This window comes from Micropterus dolomieu, linkage group LG03 (genome assembly GCF_021292245.1).
Source record: "Micropterus dolomieu isolate WLL.071019.BEF.003 ecotype Adirondacks linkage group LG03, ASM2129224v1, whole genome shotgun sequence".
In the NCBI taxonomy this organism is placed as follows: domain Eukaryota; kingdom Metazoa; phylum Chordata; class Actinopteri; order Centrarchiformes; family Centrarchidae; genus Micropterus; species Micropterus dolomieu.
The window spans coordinates 16,527,362-16,545,844 of NC_060152.1; the positions used below are offsets into that span (position 1 = coordinate 16,527,362).

Here is an 18,483-nt window from a genome sequence, read left to right on the forward strand (position 1 = left end):
CACAGTGCACAATATGTTCTCTATCCAGAAAGGTGCAAATCAGTTTGTTTATAAGTTTACTGCACCAGGTAGAAAAGATCTCGTCTGTCTCTTGTGACTGTCAGAGCTGTACTTCCTCACATCAGGCCTCAAATACCAGGCTCTGAGAAAGAAACTGTTTCCCAACAGAATAAAAATTCACCCTGAATTTGAAAACATAACAGACATAGAGAAGCCTCCACCAATTTCCGTACCAGCAAGATAGTCATATCCACGCTGCTGCACAGAAGAGACTTCCACCCCCACACCATTGACATTGATTGGTGGGATGATGATAGGATTTTATATATATATACCTGTTCTGTCTCTTTCCTTTTTTCATCTTAGTTCTTAGTTTATGTGTTAGTGCTTAGTGCTTAGTCCTATGTCTCCATGTTTAGTGTGGTCCTGTTTCCTGTCTCTCTTCCCTGCCCTGGTTTTGTTCTGTTTGCAGTCATTCCATGTATTCGGTTTTACTTTGGTAACTCTGTCCTTGTGTGTTGCCATGTGCTTTACTTCCTGTTTTAATTTGTAGTGTTCAGATCTAATGTGTCCTTGTCTAGCTTTGTTTCCTTTGGTTTGATAACTTGATGTTTCCTCTGTGCGTCCCTCCCTACTCGTTTGCCCGTGTATTTAAGCCCTCAGCTCTGTTCTGTCTTTGCTGAGTGTCCTGTCCCTGCGGTTGTTGGATGACTCTGCTTCTGTTTGGATGTCTTAGTTCTGGTTTTTGGTTTTCCTTCATTTTTGGATTCTGTTGCCTTTGGATTACTCCTTTGTTTGGACTCTTGCCTTGTGCTTTTTGGAAGCCTGTTTCAGAGAAGTTTTTGCTCTAATAAATATTTTGAACAACCGTGATGTTGTCCTCATTTGGCTCCAAACCTCAGTTTACCTGCCACTGCACTCAGCCATTCCATGAGAGCAGAGGTGAACTGTTCAGCCAATTAAAACCATTAAAAGCATCCAGGTAACTTCAACTGCTGCTACTACTACACACACACACACACACACACACACACACACACACACACACACGCACCACATTAACGTTAGTGAAGTTAACTAGTTCTAGATGCAATTCAGTATTCCAACAATGCTGTTAACTTTATTGAAATTCAATTTACAAACAGTCAGACATTCCAGCTTATGAACACAATATAGAGGATTAAGATAATATAATAGTGCGACGCCCTGTGGGGTCATGTGTGGGTTTGGCCCATCTCTCTCTCTTCCTTGTAGAGGAAGAGCTGAATGCAGTGACTCTGGGTACCTGGGCTAATTGCCCTGTAGAGTATTTAACGCTTTATTCTCATTCTTGGAAAAGGGCGGTTGCTGCTGGGCTGAGGACGGACCTCCCTGCTAACCCTCTGTTTTCCTCCACAGGTTCCACCTTTGCTTTGTTTCTGGACATGCTGTGTTAGTGGTAGTTATTTCTTGTACTTTGCCACACCCTTACACACATTTTCCATGCATCCATCATCCTGCCCTAACACGACTGCAACCACTGATGTTCATACATGCTGCAAACTATAAAGAAGGAATTGTCTAATTTGAAAACTAAAATTATCTTCTGACATCAAAGATTCAACTACATCTCCTTTAAACTTGTTAAGGAGAACGGCGACACCTGTTGCTTGTTTACAGGAATGACAGAAATAACACTGTGCTTTTCAAAACTTCCCATCACAGTCTACTGTGTGAGTCTCTCCTAAAAATGCTGTCACGGACACCTCTGACATTAGGAGATATTATTTTGACTTCCTCAATAAATGATTCCAGTTTCTGACTCATTTCTCTTTAACTTGTTTAACATTTCCTCCACCTGTTCATGTTATCAGCTGTTGTGCCTCAATATTCAGCTGCTAAACAAAGCAGTGTTAAAGTGCCACATATTTGAATGGGGTCTGGTGTATCTGAGCTGCTCTTCTTCTCAGGGCTGCGTTTGATGATGCTAAACTGGCGGGACAGTGTTCGTTCAAAGGGACTTGAACCACGAGTTTCATCATATCAAGGTCTCTTGGTTCTGTAGTCCCCAAACAGATCAAGATCCTTTCCAGACAGTCAGACTGGATGAAAGACACATGTCACACACATGTGTTTTTAGTGTTGAGTTTCTTGTTTCCTGACTCGAACTCGAGTCCCCGTCTCTGCTGAAAACACACATCTAATCATCATTCAGGCTGATGTTGTGGTTTTGGGGGTTTTAGTTTGTTGTTTTTCTTCCCCTTGTGTCATTGTCTTGTTGTACTTCCTGTTGTCTGATGTGGATCACCTGAGCCTCGTTGTCTCGTTGTGGTTTCAGTGTTCACCAGTCTGCTCTGTGTTTAGGTCTGTTTTTCCAGTGTTGCTACCTCTCATGTGTCTCACCAGTGTTCCTCGTGCCGGCCAAGTGTTTTGTGGATTTCTATTCTTTCTTACAGATTTAAGGACTATCACCTGATTCTTTTGGACTACTTCCCCACCACTGGGTTCTCTGGATTATTGTTTCTTCATCTCAGACTGCCACCTTCACCGCTCACCTGTACGTTCCCACCAGTTTGTTAATAAAACCTCACTCACCATAGCTCTGGCTAGAGTTTCTGCTTTGGGGTTTAAACTCCTGTTTCCTGTGTGTCTGAATTATGGTTGAACAGAACAGCTAATGTTTCAGTCATGTATCTGGCTAGTTTCTTGCTGTCATTCATAGTATATCTGTGAAGAATTAGTATGAAGCTAATTTACTCTAGAGCTCTGCGGTGAAGACAAGTGTGATGTTGACCTCAGTAATAAACTAAATGTGACTGGAACTGTTGTGGTACTGCATAATCTCCCCTCTACCTTGTGTTCTTTTGTTCCCCCCTTCCCTGTGTTTTCTGTCTGTCCTCCCTGTCTGTGTCTGTCTGGGCGTGGCTACACTCTCTGGCTCCAGCGGCGCACCTGGTCCTCATTCCACTAATCAAGCTCCTGCAGTATTTCAACCCGAGTCCTCCTCACATTCTTTGCCAGATCGTCAGTTAACCACATGTGGTACATGCGTCAAGGCCAACTATCGTCTCCAGTAAGAGTCCTTGTAATTTCTGTCTCTCCCTGGATTAACCTGTTTTTCTCTGTGCCCAGGATCACACTACCTCCGGGAACCCTGCTGAACGCCACACCCCACTCTGCTCACATCTTGCCTGGACTAACTCCCCTCCTCCGTGTTCTCCATTCTGCCCTGTTGGAACCTATCAATAAAACCCCTTTGTTACCCCAACCAGTCGAGGCAGATGGCCGCCCACCCTGAGCCATGGTTCTGCTCGAGGTTTCTGCCTCTTAAAACTCCATGACTAACTTCCACATGACTAACTAATCATCAGGTCTATAGTTGGCTAAAACATCTGGATCAAGTTTGGGCTTTTTCAGAAGAGGTTTAATTACAGCTACTTTAAAGTACTGTGGTACATAGCCTGTTGATAAAGATAGATTGATCATATCTAGTAGAGAAGTGCTGACTAAGGGTAAAACATCTTTAAGCAACCTAGTCAGGATGGGGTCTAAGAGGCAGGTTGATGGTTTGGATGAAGAAATTATTGAAGTTATTTGGTAAAGATTGAGGGAAGCAAAACAGTCTAAACATATATCTGGCTTTACAGCTGTTTCTGAGGTTCCTGAGTTAAGAGATAAGTCGGTGCCAGTTGAGGGCAGGTCTTGGTGAATTCTGTCTCTAATAGCTAGAATTTTATCATTAAAGAAGCTCATGAAGTCGTAACTACTGAGAGCTATGGGAATACTTGGCTCAATAGAGCTGTGACTCTCTGTCAGCCTGGCTACAGTGCTGAAAAGAAACCTGGGGTTGTTCCTATTTTCCTCTATTAATGACGAGTAGTACGCTGCTCTGGCATTACGGAGGGCCTTCCTATAAGTTTTAAGACTATCTTGCCAAATTAAACGAGAATTTTCCAGTTTGGTAGAACGCCAATTCCTCTCAAGTTTCCGCGATATTTGCTTTAATTTGCTAGTTTCAGTATTATACCATGGAGCTAACCGTCTTTGTTTTAGTATTTTCTTTTTTAGAGGGGCTACAGAGTCGAGTGTCATTCGCAGCGAGCCTGCAGCACTATCAACAAGATGATCGATTTGGGAGGGACTGAAACTAGCATAGGAGTCCCCCGTTACTTTGTGACTTGATAATGAATTTAGAGCTGATGGAATCGCATCCTTAAATTTAGCTACAGCACTATCAGACAGACATCTTGTATAGAAATTTTTGCCCAATGGCATGTAGCTCAGCAGTACAAACTCAAAAGTTATCAAACAGTGGTCGGATAAAGAGGGATTCTGTGGGAACACCACTAAATGTTCAATTTCAATACCAAAACAAGGTCGAGGGTGTGGTTAAAACAGTGAGTCGGTTCATGAACACTCTGAGAGAAACCAATGGAATCTAACAGAGAGATAAACGCAGTACTAAAGCTGTCATTCTCAACGTCCACATGAATATTAAAATCCCCTACAATAATAACTTTGTCCGTTTTAAGGACTAAAGTTGACAAAAACTCTGCAAATTCAGATAAGAATTCAGAATACGGGCCAGGTGCTCGGTACACTATAACGAAGAGAATTGGTTGCAGTGATTTCCAACTTGGGTGCGAAAGACCAAGAACAAGGCTTTCAAATGAGTTATAATTTAGTTTAGGTTTAGAGCTGATTAGTAGGGTAGAGTCGAAGATAGCTGCAACTCCACCTCCTCGGCCTGTGCCTCGAAAAAATGTGAGTATTAATATGACTCGGAGGGGTGGATTCATTTAGGCTAACATATTCTCCATCACCCAGCCAGGTTTCACTGAGACAAAATAAATCAATATCATAATCTGATATTAGTTCATTTACTAGTACAGCTTTAGAAGAGAGAGATCTGATGTTTAAGAGTCCACATTTAACTCTCCTATTCGTTTGCACTATTGCTCTTGTGATTTTAATTTTTATGAGGTTTTTATGCACAGCTCCTCTTCTGTTTACCTTTTTAAATAATTTCGATGGTCGGGGGGCAGACACCGTCACTATAGGATTTTCACTAAGTAACTCCTGAAATGGACGAGCAGAGAAGTGTGTTAGACTGCAACTCTGCGTAGGGTTTTGGGTGGGTAACTGCTGAATTAGAAGGGCAGAGAAGTGTGTTAAACTGCGACTCTGCCTCCTGGTCTTAACTCTGGGTTGTCATGGATTTGGTTCACTAATAAACTTGGCCAGATTTCTAGAAATGAGAGCTGCTCCTTCCCAAGTGGGATGGATGCCGTCTCTCCGGATCAGACCAGGTCTTCCCCAGAAAGTCTGCCAATGATCTACAAAGCCCACATCGTTTGCTGGACACCACCTCGACAACCAGCGGCGGAATGACGGTTTCATCCTACCTGTCAAATAGGAAGTTTTGCGTGTCTGTAAACAACTGTCTCTTCGTTCTGTCCAGTTAAATATGGTGTGCCTCAGGGGTCGGTCTTAGGACCCATTTTGTTTTCCTTGTATCTGCTTCCCCTTGGACATATTATCCATAAACATGGTATTTCTTTTCATATTTATGCTGATGACACACAAATGTACTTGCCCGTCAGATCCTCAGACCCTGGAATTCTGAGTTCACTTACCAACTGCCTTTGTGAAGTTAAAAAATGGATGTCAAATAATTTCCTCCAGCTGGACTCAGACAAAACAGATATCCTGGTCATCGGGTCCCAGCAGATGGCATCTGCTGGTTCCCTAGTAAATCACATTAAGCCTGTTGCAAAGAACCTTGGTGTTTGGTTTGATAGTAATTTAAATTTCGAGCAGCACACCACAAAGCTTGTTCAATCATGTTTTTATCAACTTAGAAATATAGCAAAAATTCGATCTATGTTAACTTTTAAGGATACCGAGACCATTTTACACGCCTTCATCTCATCACGCCTGGATTATTGCAACAGCCTTTTCACTTATCTCATCACGCCTGGATTATTGCAACAGCCTTTTCACTTGTTTAACCCAAAAATCTACTGATCGACTCCAGACTGTCCAGAACTCAGCTGCCAGGCTTTTAACCAGAACAAAGAAATATGACCACATTACCCCTATTTTAGCTTTACTACACTGGCTCCCAGTATGTTTTAGAATTTAGAACTGATTTAGAACTTTAAAATTTTATTGATCACTTTTAAAGCTCTTCATGGCTTCTCACCTTGTTATATTTCTGACCTTTTAGTCTCATACGCACCAGCATGTACCTTGAGATCCTCGGGCAGAGGTCTGCTGTCTGTTCCAGAGTCTCGACTGAAAACTAAAGGGGACAGAGCGTTTGCTGTCAGGGCCCCGAGGCTCTGGAACAGCCTGCCCAAGGAAATCAGGTCAGCTGAGTCAGTGAACTCTTTTAAGTCCCTTCTTAAAACATACTTTTATAGGAGAGCCTTTCCCGATCTTATTTTACTTTATTTTATCCCTTTTATGTTATTCTATTTTACTTATTTTATATTTATCTTAAACGTGTATTTTAGTCTTTTCAATGTTTTCTTGCTTTTATCTTGTATTGTTTCTGTATTATTGTTTTTTTGGGTATTATTGTCTTTACACTTGTTAAAACACTTTGTAACTTGTTTTTGAAAAGTGCTCTACAAATAAAGATTATTATTATTATTATTATTATTAATCAAAGCTGCTTCATATTCCCACGGTCTTATAAGGCCATTAGATAATACAATCTTGATTGTGCAGAGAAGTTTCATATCTTTTGTTTTTCATATCTTTGGTTTTATGTTTCAATACCTGTGTAAGGGTATTTGTACACATAAACCCTCAAAGCACTGGTGGAACTGGGGGGAAAATCCAACAGGTCAGTATGACAGATGGCAATAACTTTAACCTGTTTTATGGGCCACTACTTGCAAACAATCCATCAATCCAATAAGGCATAAAAAATTGGGCTGAAAAAAGCAGAGAAAAGAGAGTGGGGGAAACAATTGGCTCCTCTTTTGACCACAAGGAAGAGGTGTTTTTATGGCAAATAGGATACTCTCAGTTACAAAAAGCTATAAATAAGATGTCAACAGTATAGCTCACTATTACCTGTTCCATCAGGGGAGTGTTTAAACGTCTTGACTGCAGGTATAACCTTTTTTTGTCACAATTTATTGCCGGAAAAAAGAGAAGCACTTGGGAGTGCTCAGAGTGTTGCCAGTGCCAGAGCTAGCTGCCTGACTCAGTCCAGTTCCTTCCATTGATACTGTTTTATTAACCACTGATTCATATGGATGGTATACTTTGTTACTGATTGGCAACACATTCCTGGGGTGTAATTCCATGAAAGATTCAAGGTGGCCAATATACAGTATGATGTGCAAGATATGATGTCAGTCCTTTTTTTTCAGGGTTAACTTGTACATGCAAATTGGTTTGTGTCAGCATCTGCCATACTTTTGTTGCACATAATGAAGTCAGTGAGGAGCTGTGTCTCATTTTTATGACTCATCGCTCTACCTGCACAGACAGAAAACACTCTGCCCGGACTTGATGAGATGTGAATTGCAATACAGCTGCACTTCCAGGTCAGGTCATGCAGAATGTATTCAGGAAGCGAGATTCAGCACGGTAAAAGATTAAATATGTGATACCCACACACTATTTGCATTCTCCTCTGACAAGCTTGCCATCTTGTATTAGTCATTATACATCTGCAAAAGGTTCTCACAACCTTGGATTTTTGTTGTTGTCTATACTTATAATCCTACACTTTGAAGGGATACCTACAGTCAGCTGCTTTTGGGATGCAGCAAATCCACTTTAAAGCTGCAATGGCTTTAATTTGATAAAGCAATTCAGTCTCTGTTATTCTTTAGAATTACAGTAAATATTGTCCACATCCTTGGTACAGTATGTGTATATAAGGTAAAGAAGCAGTCTTGGGGCTTTACTTTTAAAAACAGACCTGATAGGAAAAAAAGAAGGGCACTAAACACCCCGTAATGAGAGGCATTCACATTTGTTTTACTCTGATGTAAGGCTAAAATGATATGTTTCTACTGTTGAAACATACTTTGCATACCCTTTAAATAGTGCAAGTGTTTTGACTATAGCTTTCAGCTGACTCCTTTAATGCCTACTAATATGCAACAGTACAGCTGGAAAGTTGAAAGCACTAGTTGAAAGAGCTAGTGCGGGGCTTCTAAAAAACAAACATAAAAGAGAAAAAGATATCATATATATTATTTATAATCGTATAAATTCAGACTTCAACTTCAATGCATTGTTTGCACTGTCAGCATCATGGACAGCTCAACACTGAAATAATTCAAACAATTCCTTTAATTAAATACTGAAACTGACATTTTTGCTCAATAAAGGACCAGAAAATGAACAACATGACTTAAATTACAAATGTTTGAAAACATTTTAGAAAAATATTTGCGTACATTAAAATATATTTATTTATAGCTGAGACCTTCAACTTTAATTTGCTGTTTGTTTGAAAGTTACAAACACAAGAGTCAAAAGTCTGCCAACCAAACCCACTCTCCCCTACACAGGGACACAGACAGAAGGTCATACAGAGTTCATACTAAATGGTGCACGCTGTTCATGTTTTTTGTATTGATTTGAATGGCCAGAATAACTTATTTCTAATAGCTATTAACAACAATTTGAGAACATTTTACACTGCAGCAGACAGCAAACTTGAACGCCAACATACTGTATGTCAAAGCAGCCACAGCAACTACACAGTCAACAACAGAAACTAATGGATGAGAACTGCAAAGAGATGAAGAGGGAGAAACAGCACCTGGACGAGAGAGAGAGATGTGACCCACGACCAGTTCATCATAGTTTATAATAATGCAGCACAATGAGGATACAGGCTTTCACAGAGGAGATGAGCGTATATAATGCGGATCGATCTGTCAGAAAATAACTGTGTGCACTAATGCACAATATGACAATAAACACAAATCACTCAATTTTAGAAAACATTTGCGTACATTAAAACATATTTATCTATAGCTGAGACCTTAAACTTTAATTTGGTGTTTGTTCGAAAGTTCTAATATAAGAGTCAAAAGTCTGCCAACCAATCTTGCTCTCCCCTACACAGGGACTCAGACAGAAGGTCATAGTGACTTCATACTAAATGGTGCGCGCTGTTTTTTGTATTGATTTGAATGGCCAGAATAACTTATTTCTAATAATTATTAACAGCAATTTGACAACATTTTACACTGCAGCAGACAGCAAACCTGAATGCCCACAACCCGTATGTCAAAGCAGCCACAGCAACAACTGAATGGATGATGTAATGGAAATTTGTCCTTTAGTGAGTCTTCTGAAATAAAGATTCCAATCCAGACGTCTTTTAAGGGTTTTATTCTTTGCAAAGGGTCAGACAAACTTACAGAGTGCAAAACAGTCTGCAGAGTGTAAGACAAAGAGCCAGTGAAGAAGCAGGTGACTTTATACTGTAAGGGTATTACGCAGCTATCCAAGGGAGGAAGGGAGTAGGTACCAGCTGTTCTGAGATGAAGGCCTACCAAGGACAGTCTGATAAGAAAACTCTCTAACGAGCATCTTTCCCATGGGAAATTTTACCTAGCTGTAACATAATAAAATAATCAAATACCACACAGTGAAACACTGGTCTATTCTGATGAAGCATGCAGGGTGAAACAGTAAACACAGTAAAATATCAAATTTCCATCACATACTCCTCCCTTGTGATCATTCTTTGATCACTCAAGCATATACAACATCACAAAAAGATCATCAGGTCATAGAAAGTCATCACGATGTGATCTACACCAGTTTAACAGAGAAAACGAATCTGGGTCCTTCCTGTCATCACAGTAGCATGTTATTCTTGTTCATGGAGTGTGATCATTTGAATGGAGACACATTTATCAATAGCTCCTACAATCAGACCTCTGGCACATGGAATAATGCAACATCCATAGAGAGCTAACAGTGCTACAGCAATCATTAGACCTGCTAGTGTGGGCATCACTAAGGCCTTTTATTTAGCAAACACAGAATCAGACCAGTCAAACATGTTAGTGTCCACTTCAGAGTTCTCTGCAAGTTCTTCTTGTAGGGAACGCAGTCCTTCCAGCACTGGGTTCACCGAAGCATCTGGAGCTGTATTGTTGGGCACAAACATACAACAGGAATTATTAAACATTAGCCAAGCATCCCAGCCTCTTTGGGTGCTTCTCTTGCCTCTAACACTGCTATTTGATGTCAATGCCCGTAGTTCACTGTGGTGTTGTGTTGTGGTGGTTTTTGTGCATCATGCTTGTGATCTAAGAACTGCAACAGAGGCACTGTTAATGATATTGCAATGGCAGCAAACATCTGTGTTGCTCCTTGTAGGCCACACATATTTGGGTGTCTGACTGGGTCCCATGGATGTCTCCTTCCAGAGACAACCATGCTACTCACTCTTAATTTTTTGCGGTGTCACTTAAATCAGCAGTGGTGAGACCAGGAGTTTTCCCACTAGCTCCCTTGTGTTGATGTTTGCTGTCTAACAGCCTGTGAGTCCGAGACAAAGGGTGCCTAAGCGTTCCCAATCCCTCCGTCACTCACAACACAAGGTCAGGGAAAACAGTGGTTCAGTTGCTGATTGTGCACGCTTGTTGATCTATTGTTGTACTGGTGCAGGCACCTTCCCGCAGTGGCTGGCGTGAATCCACGTAGCTCTTTCAGCCACTTTTACTGCTGTGTATGTTGTCAGGAGCACCTTTCCACCTCTCATATCAACTATGACCAAACAGTACCTTTTGCCTTGACTCAGGTTAAGCTCAATAAAGTCCATCATCAGGTGATCAAATGGTTTATCTGGCGATGGGTGTGCCGCTAGGAAACCCTTAATCCTCTCCCTGTGTTGTGTGTTAGGCAGATTGAGCACGTTTGGCAAAAGTTGTGAGCGTATGTTGTGAAACCTTTCATAAACCAGTGTTGCTTTAGTTGATCGAACATCCCTCCCTTTGACACATGATCCAACCCATGTGTCAATTTAGCATAATGTGGAAAAAAAATGTTTGGGTAAACATGGTTTGTCATTGGGACCAATCCACAATCCATCAGCATATTTACAACCAGCCTGTTGCCATGTGGGCTTCTCATCTGATGTAGCAAATTGTTGCATAGCATGCAACATTTGCATACAGAAATTTGCATACAGAAATAGCAGACGGCAACATCACTGCTTCAAGCAATGCAGCTATTTTATCATGATGCAGAATAGGCTTACCCTCAGATTTTAAGAAATTTCTATGTTTCCACAAGGCAGAGAAATCATGCACGGTTGCAAATGCATATTGAGAATCTGTGTAAATAGTTACTGATTTGTCTTTGGCCAATTTACAAGCTTCAGTGAGTGCAACCAACTCAGCTGCTTGAGCTGAATAATGAGATGGCAGGGGGCCAGATTTCAGTGTCTCGTGTTGAGTGATTACGGCAAAACCAACTTGATTTTTTCCTGTGTTAACATTGCGTGAAGCAGACCCGTCAACAAAGAGAATCAGGTCTGGGTTAGTTAGAGGTGTTTCAGACAGATCTGTACGTGGAGTGCAAACCTGCTCAAGCACAGCAACACAGTTATGATCTTCTCCGTCTCCTGGAATGGGGAGCAAAGTTGCAGGATTTAAAACATTACAGCGTTTGACAGCAATATTAGGCATATCCAATAGAACAGTGGTGTATCGGAGCCAACGTGCTGTGGAGAGATGAGAGGTCTTCTGTTCAAGCAAGATCATAGAAACCGCATGAGGGACCAAAGGGTTAAATCAGAATAACCAACAATGTCACGTGATGCCATGACAGCTTTCTCAGCTGCTGCCACAGCTCTAAGACAACGTGATAACCCTGCAGCCACTGGATCAAGTTTTGCTGAAAAAAAAGCGACTGGTCTCAGTCTGTCACCATGTTTCTGTAGTAATACTGATGCCTATCCATTTTGGAACCATATCAACTATCATCAACAGCACTTATTGCCTTTGCTTGGGTTTAGCTAAAAACCTCCCTCATCAGGTGGTCACATGGTTCTTCTGGGTGACACTCTGCTCTGTGTGTGTAAAACAGCCTCTCTGAATGAGTTTCAACCTTGAGCTTCCAGGCTGTCTGATAACACACCTCACACACAGACTTGTTCTCATCACATTCCATAGTTTTGCATTCAGTTCCCCCTTTTCTCTGTGGAGGAGAGCACATGGGCAAAACTCTGGACCATGTTTAAAAAAAAAGGAATTTAAACAATAACATCAAACAACAAGGAATGAGCAGGCAGCATTCTTTTCCTGTAGAAATGGGGTCAATCTGTTAGCGTGCATCACATTTTATCATCAACACGGCAGCAGCACACAAAGAAACATCCAGCATAACATAAAGCAACAGACACAGCAAGCAACATGACAATAAGCACCAGGCATCTGGTTTGCTTTCAAGATGTAGTGTCAATACAGGTCATGTGATCGTCCTTCGGTCAAGTCAAGTAAGAACGTAGGTCAGGTCCCCGAGAACAGGGAGACTACAGAGAGCCATTTCAGTCAGTGAGGCTCTGTCAGCTCAGCTTCGTCAGTTCAAGTCAGTCAAGTGCACTTGTTAGTTTACCATGAATCATGGGAGAAAGGTTTCTCTCTCTGTTCATTCTTTGTCAGTAATGGGATCCCTTGTCCATAAAATCATCATCACCTCTTTATGGTGATTGGTTTTGGAATAGATGAAAAGGCTTGTATGCATTGGAAGAGAGAGCTTTACTCTCATCGTGATCACATTCCCAGAGAAGTTATTCTGTCTATTCGAATTGCAGTTAGAGACAGACAGACTAGCCTTGTGTGTGGCCATTGTGGGCAAACCACTTTAGCAACACAATGGTCATCTCAGCACGCTTCGTGTGATGGACTGCAGAACGGAAACCGACCGCCGCGCGTGAAATGTAAAATTTTAAAAACAGACCTTTGTCAAATCACCAACAGAGAAATGTGTGGTCTGTGATGTAACCAATAATGTGAAATCTTTAAACCTGTAGTGCTTGCGGGTGCACTAATGCATTTACCATCACTCTGTTGCTCTGTTGGTCGGCCTTCATCATAATCTTTTTTGAAAATGTGGGTGCGTACAGGTCACTGCAGCCTGTAGCAGTGAACAAAAAGAAAACATGTTTAATATTTCCAAGCACTTCTTGTTTTTTATTAGATATTATTTCACACATCAAATCATCACAAATCAAACTTTGTGTTAACTATGGCTATAGACTCTCATTCAGTTTGCACCTCAGACATGAGGTCACAGTTTAATGTTTTAACCATGGTGTGTAAAAAGATGTTACAGGAACTAGTCCAATGGTTCTTTTAACCTGAGCAGTACTTTTTGCTCTTTACTGTACAGTGTTCTCAGATTCCAACTTACTGGCCTGTTATCAGTCAGCCAACTCCGGGTGGACTTGCATCCCCAAATCCATCCGTTTGCAAATCACTTGGCTTTGCTTCGCCATGTGTACACTTCCCCCTTGGTACAGCTAAGATCAGAGAAGGAGAAAAAGAAACAAAACAACAGCGCAGCGCTCCTTGTCCAGATAATATGTTGCAATAGTTCTCTCTCTCTTTTTTTTTTTCACTGTCCCTATGCCATAAATAATTAAAACTTGTTGCATCCTGTCCATCAGAATTGTGTATTGTGCAGAGTAATGAGTCTATCTGCATGTACCTAAAGGTCTGTGTGTGTCTATGTTTGTGTGTGCAGTGGGGGTCAGTCATTAGTGCTCTGATAACTGAAATAAGTGTTTAACAACTATGTCATCAGAATTCATCAACATGATACCATATATGCAACCTGCCCCTCTCTGGGGCTGTTTTCAACATATCATGTAGCAATATTGTCCCCTGCTAGGTTTAAATTTTTTTCAACAGTTACTTTGGCAGTTTCCAAACTCTTTGTGGTTATCATTCATCACCAATGTAGGCTGTTCAGGCTCATCAGCATTTACTAATAAATTAATATAATATTTTGTTGTTTTTTTTGCTTCAACGTGTTTAAGATTTTATTTTTCTGTGAGAAATTGTGACTCACCAGGTGTGTGTGTGTGTCCAAGCTGTTTCCTGTCACTGGCGTCCGTCCCGCCCCCTCCAGCTCAGTCTATTTGGATCTGTTTTGGATCTGTCCAGACAATCTCTGTGTACCAATGTCCACCTTTGTCCACTATACTGTACGTTTTCTCGTACTGTGATGGCTTAGAACAGAGTTTTTGATGGCTATTTTCTCACTTTTGTCCTCTTTGTGTAAATCTTCAGCTTGCAGGTCCTCTCGTCTGTCAGTAAGATGCTGTGAAATTCGGCATCTTTATTCCAACAGCAGTTTCAGGCCTTGTCCGGCTCAGAACATGTTCTTTTCCGATGAACTTTATTTCAGACCGCTGTGACCATAAGGTGATGATCATGTGAACTTGGAGAGCTCTACATGATCTGTTCTTGAATGCAAACATGTTGTTGTGATTGGCCTGCATCCCACAGGCGGCAATTATCCAATGATGACATCGCTGTACTGAGTCCATTCTGTGCTCCAGCCTACTTTCTTGTGAAGCTAGAGTGAAGTATTTTGTTGAGATTGTAGAAATCTTGCAGGTCTCCAAAGGGGAGTTGTTGTTTGAGCTGGTTTGCTACTCAGCTGTCTTTGTTAAGTCATTATGGCATCCTTTGATAAACGGTCCAAACCACTCCAATTGCATGTGAGGCTGTCACGTGCCCCATTGCTTCAACAATGTTCCAAATACCAAATATTCATTTTATAATTGGCATTTCCATGACTGGGCAATACGATGTGTTGCATTACTGTTACCGGACCAGAACAGTGCTTCTGTAGGTCTTTAATGTTGGATTAGTTCATCATCTCTCTCTGGCTTATGGTGTCGTTTTTCAGCAGCAGTTTTAACATCAGCATAGTCTTCATCCTTGGATGGATCTGGGACTGGAGCATATCAGAGGAGGAGGAGCGGAGTCCAGGACTGGATCAGCCGGAATGGATTCCATGACTTGTGTACCTCAGTTAAAGAAGAGATAATGTGTTAGTTTGTTCTTATGGTGTCTTTTTAATAGTTTCCTTTTATCCTTATTTTATCTAGTCAAATGTTCTGTTTTAAGTCTTTACACTTTCCCTTAATTCTAATTTATATAACAATCTGCCTTAAATGGTAGGTTTCAGCTTGTTTTTTGGGGGGGGGGTTTTTGGTTTTTTTGTTTTTTTCCTCTGGACAAGGCTGCATGCTCTTCTGTATCTCTCCTTTCCTTTCTCTTCAAACATGTCTTTAGCTGCTCCAAATATATATATTTTTGAACTAAAACTTACATTTAACACATTTCAACCCACTTATCAAATTGTCCCATAGATGTTTTATCTTTTTCAGTCATAACTTTTACAACTGGCAGAAGGATTTTAGGAGCTGTTTTCCACTCAGTTTACCAGTTTTTACACCAACACATAACCTCTCATCTCTAATGTATGTCTCTCTATGTTTCACATTTTCCTTCACCCTCATTGTGAGGCATTTATTTGGCATACTTCCTTTGCCTTCTCTTACTTTCTGATCCTGCCTTCCACATGCATGACGCTTTTAAATGCTTATGTTTAAAATTACACTTTTTACACTCTTACTTTGTCTTTTTACCCTTAAAAAAAATCACTTTTCTACCTGTTGTAATTGCCTCAAACTGAATAGGAAACAGAATTTATTCACCAATAATTCTATGTTTTTGTCATTCTTCACCATATTTCTTTTGCATGCATTGTATGATAGGTGAAGAATAATCAGGTCTCTCACCTTTGCTTATTTTGCTCATTTGACTTCCCATCTCCCACACTATCCTTCTTTGCTTGTAGTCTTTTAGGGACTCTAACCCTTTCCTTAGATACAGTCGTCACTGTAAATCCAGATTGTTTACAGCTACAAACTCTGGGAAAAGCGGTCTACAGCGGAAAAAAACCAGTCCTCTTCACAGCCCTGTTAAGACTCCAAAATTGCTCGAACAGCGGAGAAACCCTTGTTTTCCTGTTTTTTAAAAATATTTCTTTACTTTATTATTTTATTTTATATATTTTTTATTGCTCCTCTTTTTGTTCCTTTGTTTTTGGTTTTTGGTTTTTCTGCACAGCCCTGTTTAAACCCCAAAAGGAATTAAAACAGCGGAGAAAAATATATTTCTGCACGGCCCTGCTCAAACCACGAAATGGTTAGAACAGCGGAGAAATACCTTGTTTCTACACGGCCCTGCTCAACCGGTCAAAACAGCGAGAGAATCTGCAGTAATTTTGCTCGGCCCTGTTAACTAAGGATCCACGTGTGAGATGGTACAATCAAAATAGCAATCTTAAGCTGAAAGTCTAAGAAAAAACAAAGAAAAAACATAATAAAAACAAATGCAATTTTGTAGTTTATTTCAGACACTCACCGTTTTTAAGGACAACGTAGGTCCAACCCTTTTTTGAGATGGTAGTGGCAACGGTCCGGGGCACGAACGGTCGACCCTCCTGTCTCTTAAGTCAGCGAGGTGGAGGCTGGAACATCTTTTCTTCCAGGATGATCAGTCGCCGGCCGTCTCAGGTTGCCAAACCATCCCACTTCTGACACCAAATGTAATGGAAATTTTTCCTTTAGTGAGTCTTCTGAAACAAAGATTCCAATTCAGACGTCTTTTAAGGGTTTTATTCTTTGCAAAGGGTCGGACAAACTTACAGAGTGCAAACAGTCTGCAGAGTGTAAGACAAAGGGCCAGTGAAGAAGCAGGTGACTTTATACTGTAAGGGTATTACGCAGCTATCCAAGGGAGGAAGGGAGTAGGGACCAGCTGTCCTGAGATGAAGGCCTATCAAGGACAGTCTGATAAGAAAACTCTCTAACGAGCATCTTTCCCATGGAAAACTTCACCTAGCTGTAACATAATAAAATAATCAAATACCACACAGTGAAACACTGGTCTGTTTTGATGAAGCATGCAGGGTGAAACAGTAAACACAGTAAATCAAATTCATCAAATTTCCATCACAGTAGACACCTAGCTCATACAGTGAAGTATAAAAAAAATAAATTCCGCAGAATGAATTAAGTCTTATTTACTTTGGTATCCGTGTCACATAGCCCTCGTATGCAGAGGTGATTGCTGGGTAATGTGTATATGGCTGCCCAATCTTAAGTTTCTGAAGTTTTGATCATGTGACAAGACAACAAGACTCCAGAAACCGGGTAAAACACTAAATCTGACAAGTAGATTAGCAGAGTACACATGCAAGCTAGCAGCCATGCTATTCAAACATAAAAGTAGTTTCAAGAAGAGACAGGAGAGAAAAGAACAGGAGGACAGGGCCACAAAGCGCCCAAATAAGATTGTTTTGGATAAGACATTGTCAAAGATTTCGCTCAATGTAAGGCTCGTCGGATGCCATTCAGATAGGTGACTAACAGGTGAGTGCTTTTTCAGTGGATTTGGTGTGGCTGCTGTGCCGTTGTTTAAAAGACTTATTATTTCGGGTTCAGGTCGCCGCTGAGCGCCTGTTGGTATGGATGAGTGTGTGGGTATTAAACTGTGTGTGCACCGTGGCTGGTCTGTTTTCAGGACATGGTGTTCAAAATTACGAGATCCTGATCTCGTAATAATGAGATTTTTTTTTTTTCCCTTGGTTAATGCAATGTGCTTCCGTAGTAGACAGCGGGGCTATTACAAATTCAGTTGGGCTAGATTTTAAAACCAGGACATGGAGGTGGGCCGGACATTTTCTCACAAGTTGGGATGGGTATCATTAGGATTTTATTGACACACTTGTATTGATACTTCTTATTGGTTCAGTTCTTTATACTTTATACTGATACTCTCATCAGTTATTATTCATTTCTAAATACTCGCCTTTAATAAAATTAGACAACTGCTGGATTTAATATGTAAATCTGGAAAGAAATCAATTCAAGGAGCTTGAAATTAGATATTTACTGCATCTTATCTTATCAGTTGTTAAACCGTGCAAAACCAGGAAACAAGGCACACAAATTTGCCAATATAGGATTCCCTTCTAGACATGAATGCGGTGTGTGTGTGTGTGTGTGTGTGTGTGTGTTTGTGTGTGTGTGTGTGTGTGTGTGTGTGTGTGAGTGCTTCTTAACTGTGTAGCCCAAGGGCCATCATAACAGCCTGCACAGGGTCCGTCATTTCTACCTTACACTACTGTGGTGGAAGCAGTGTGCGAACTATAGGCCTAACATAGCTGGGGCTGAATGTGAAAATATCAGGCATTGTTTGTCATTATTATTATTATTATTATTACTATTATTACTATATATAGCCATTTTGCTACAATTAGGCTTCACGCAACAGCTGCGGCAGTCTCTCTACACCAGGGGTCGGCAAATAAGTCTTGGGTGTATCACATTGAGGTGTGAGGCGGCTGAGTCGCAGATTCTGGAGCTCTGCCAATGTGGCTTTGAATTTCCAACGCACTTCGGACGCTGAACAACGTTCA

General features: G+C 40.9%; 1 long non-coding RNA gene across 4 annotated transcripts in view; it reads right to left on the minus strand.

The window, feature by feature from the left end:
• Positions 1-8,283: 8,283 nt before the first annotated feature.
• LOC123967567 overlaps positions 8,284-18,483 on the minus strand; it is an 11,592-nt gene continuing 1,392 nt past the window's right edge. Inside the window, exons 2-5 of one of the 4 annotated variants that reach the window (XR_006824279.1) lie at positions 14,053-15,019; positions 13,393-13,501; positions 13,040-13,116; positions 8,284-10,119 (exon numbers count right to left, since the gene is read on the minus strand). This is a non-coding gene — a long non-coding RNA (uncharacterized LOC123967567). Of the gene's footprint in view, positions 10,120-13,039; positions 13,502-14,052; positions 15,020-18,483 lie in introns of all 4 variants that reach the window. The other 3 variants (XR_006824281.1, XR_006824278.1, XR_006824280.1) reach the window with 3 other exon arrangements.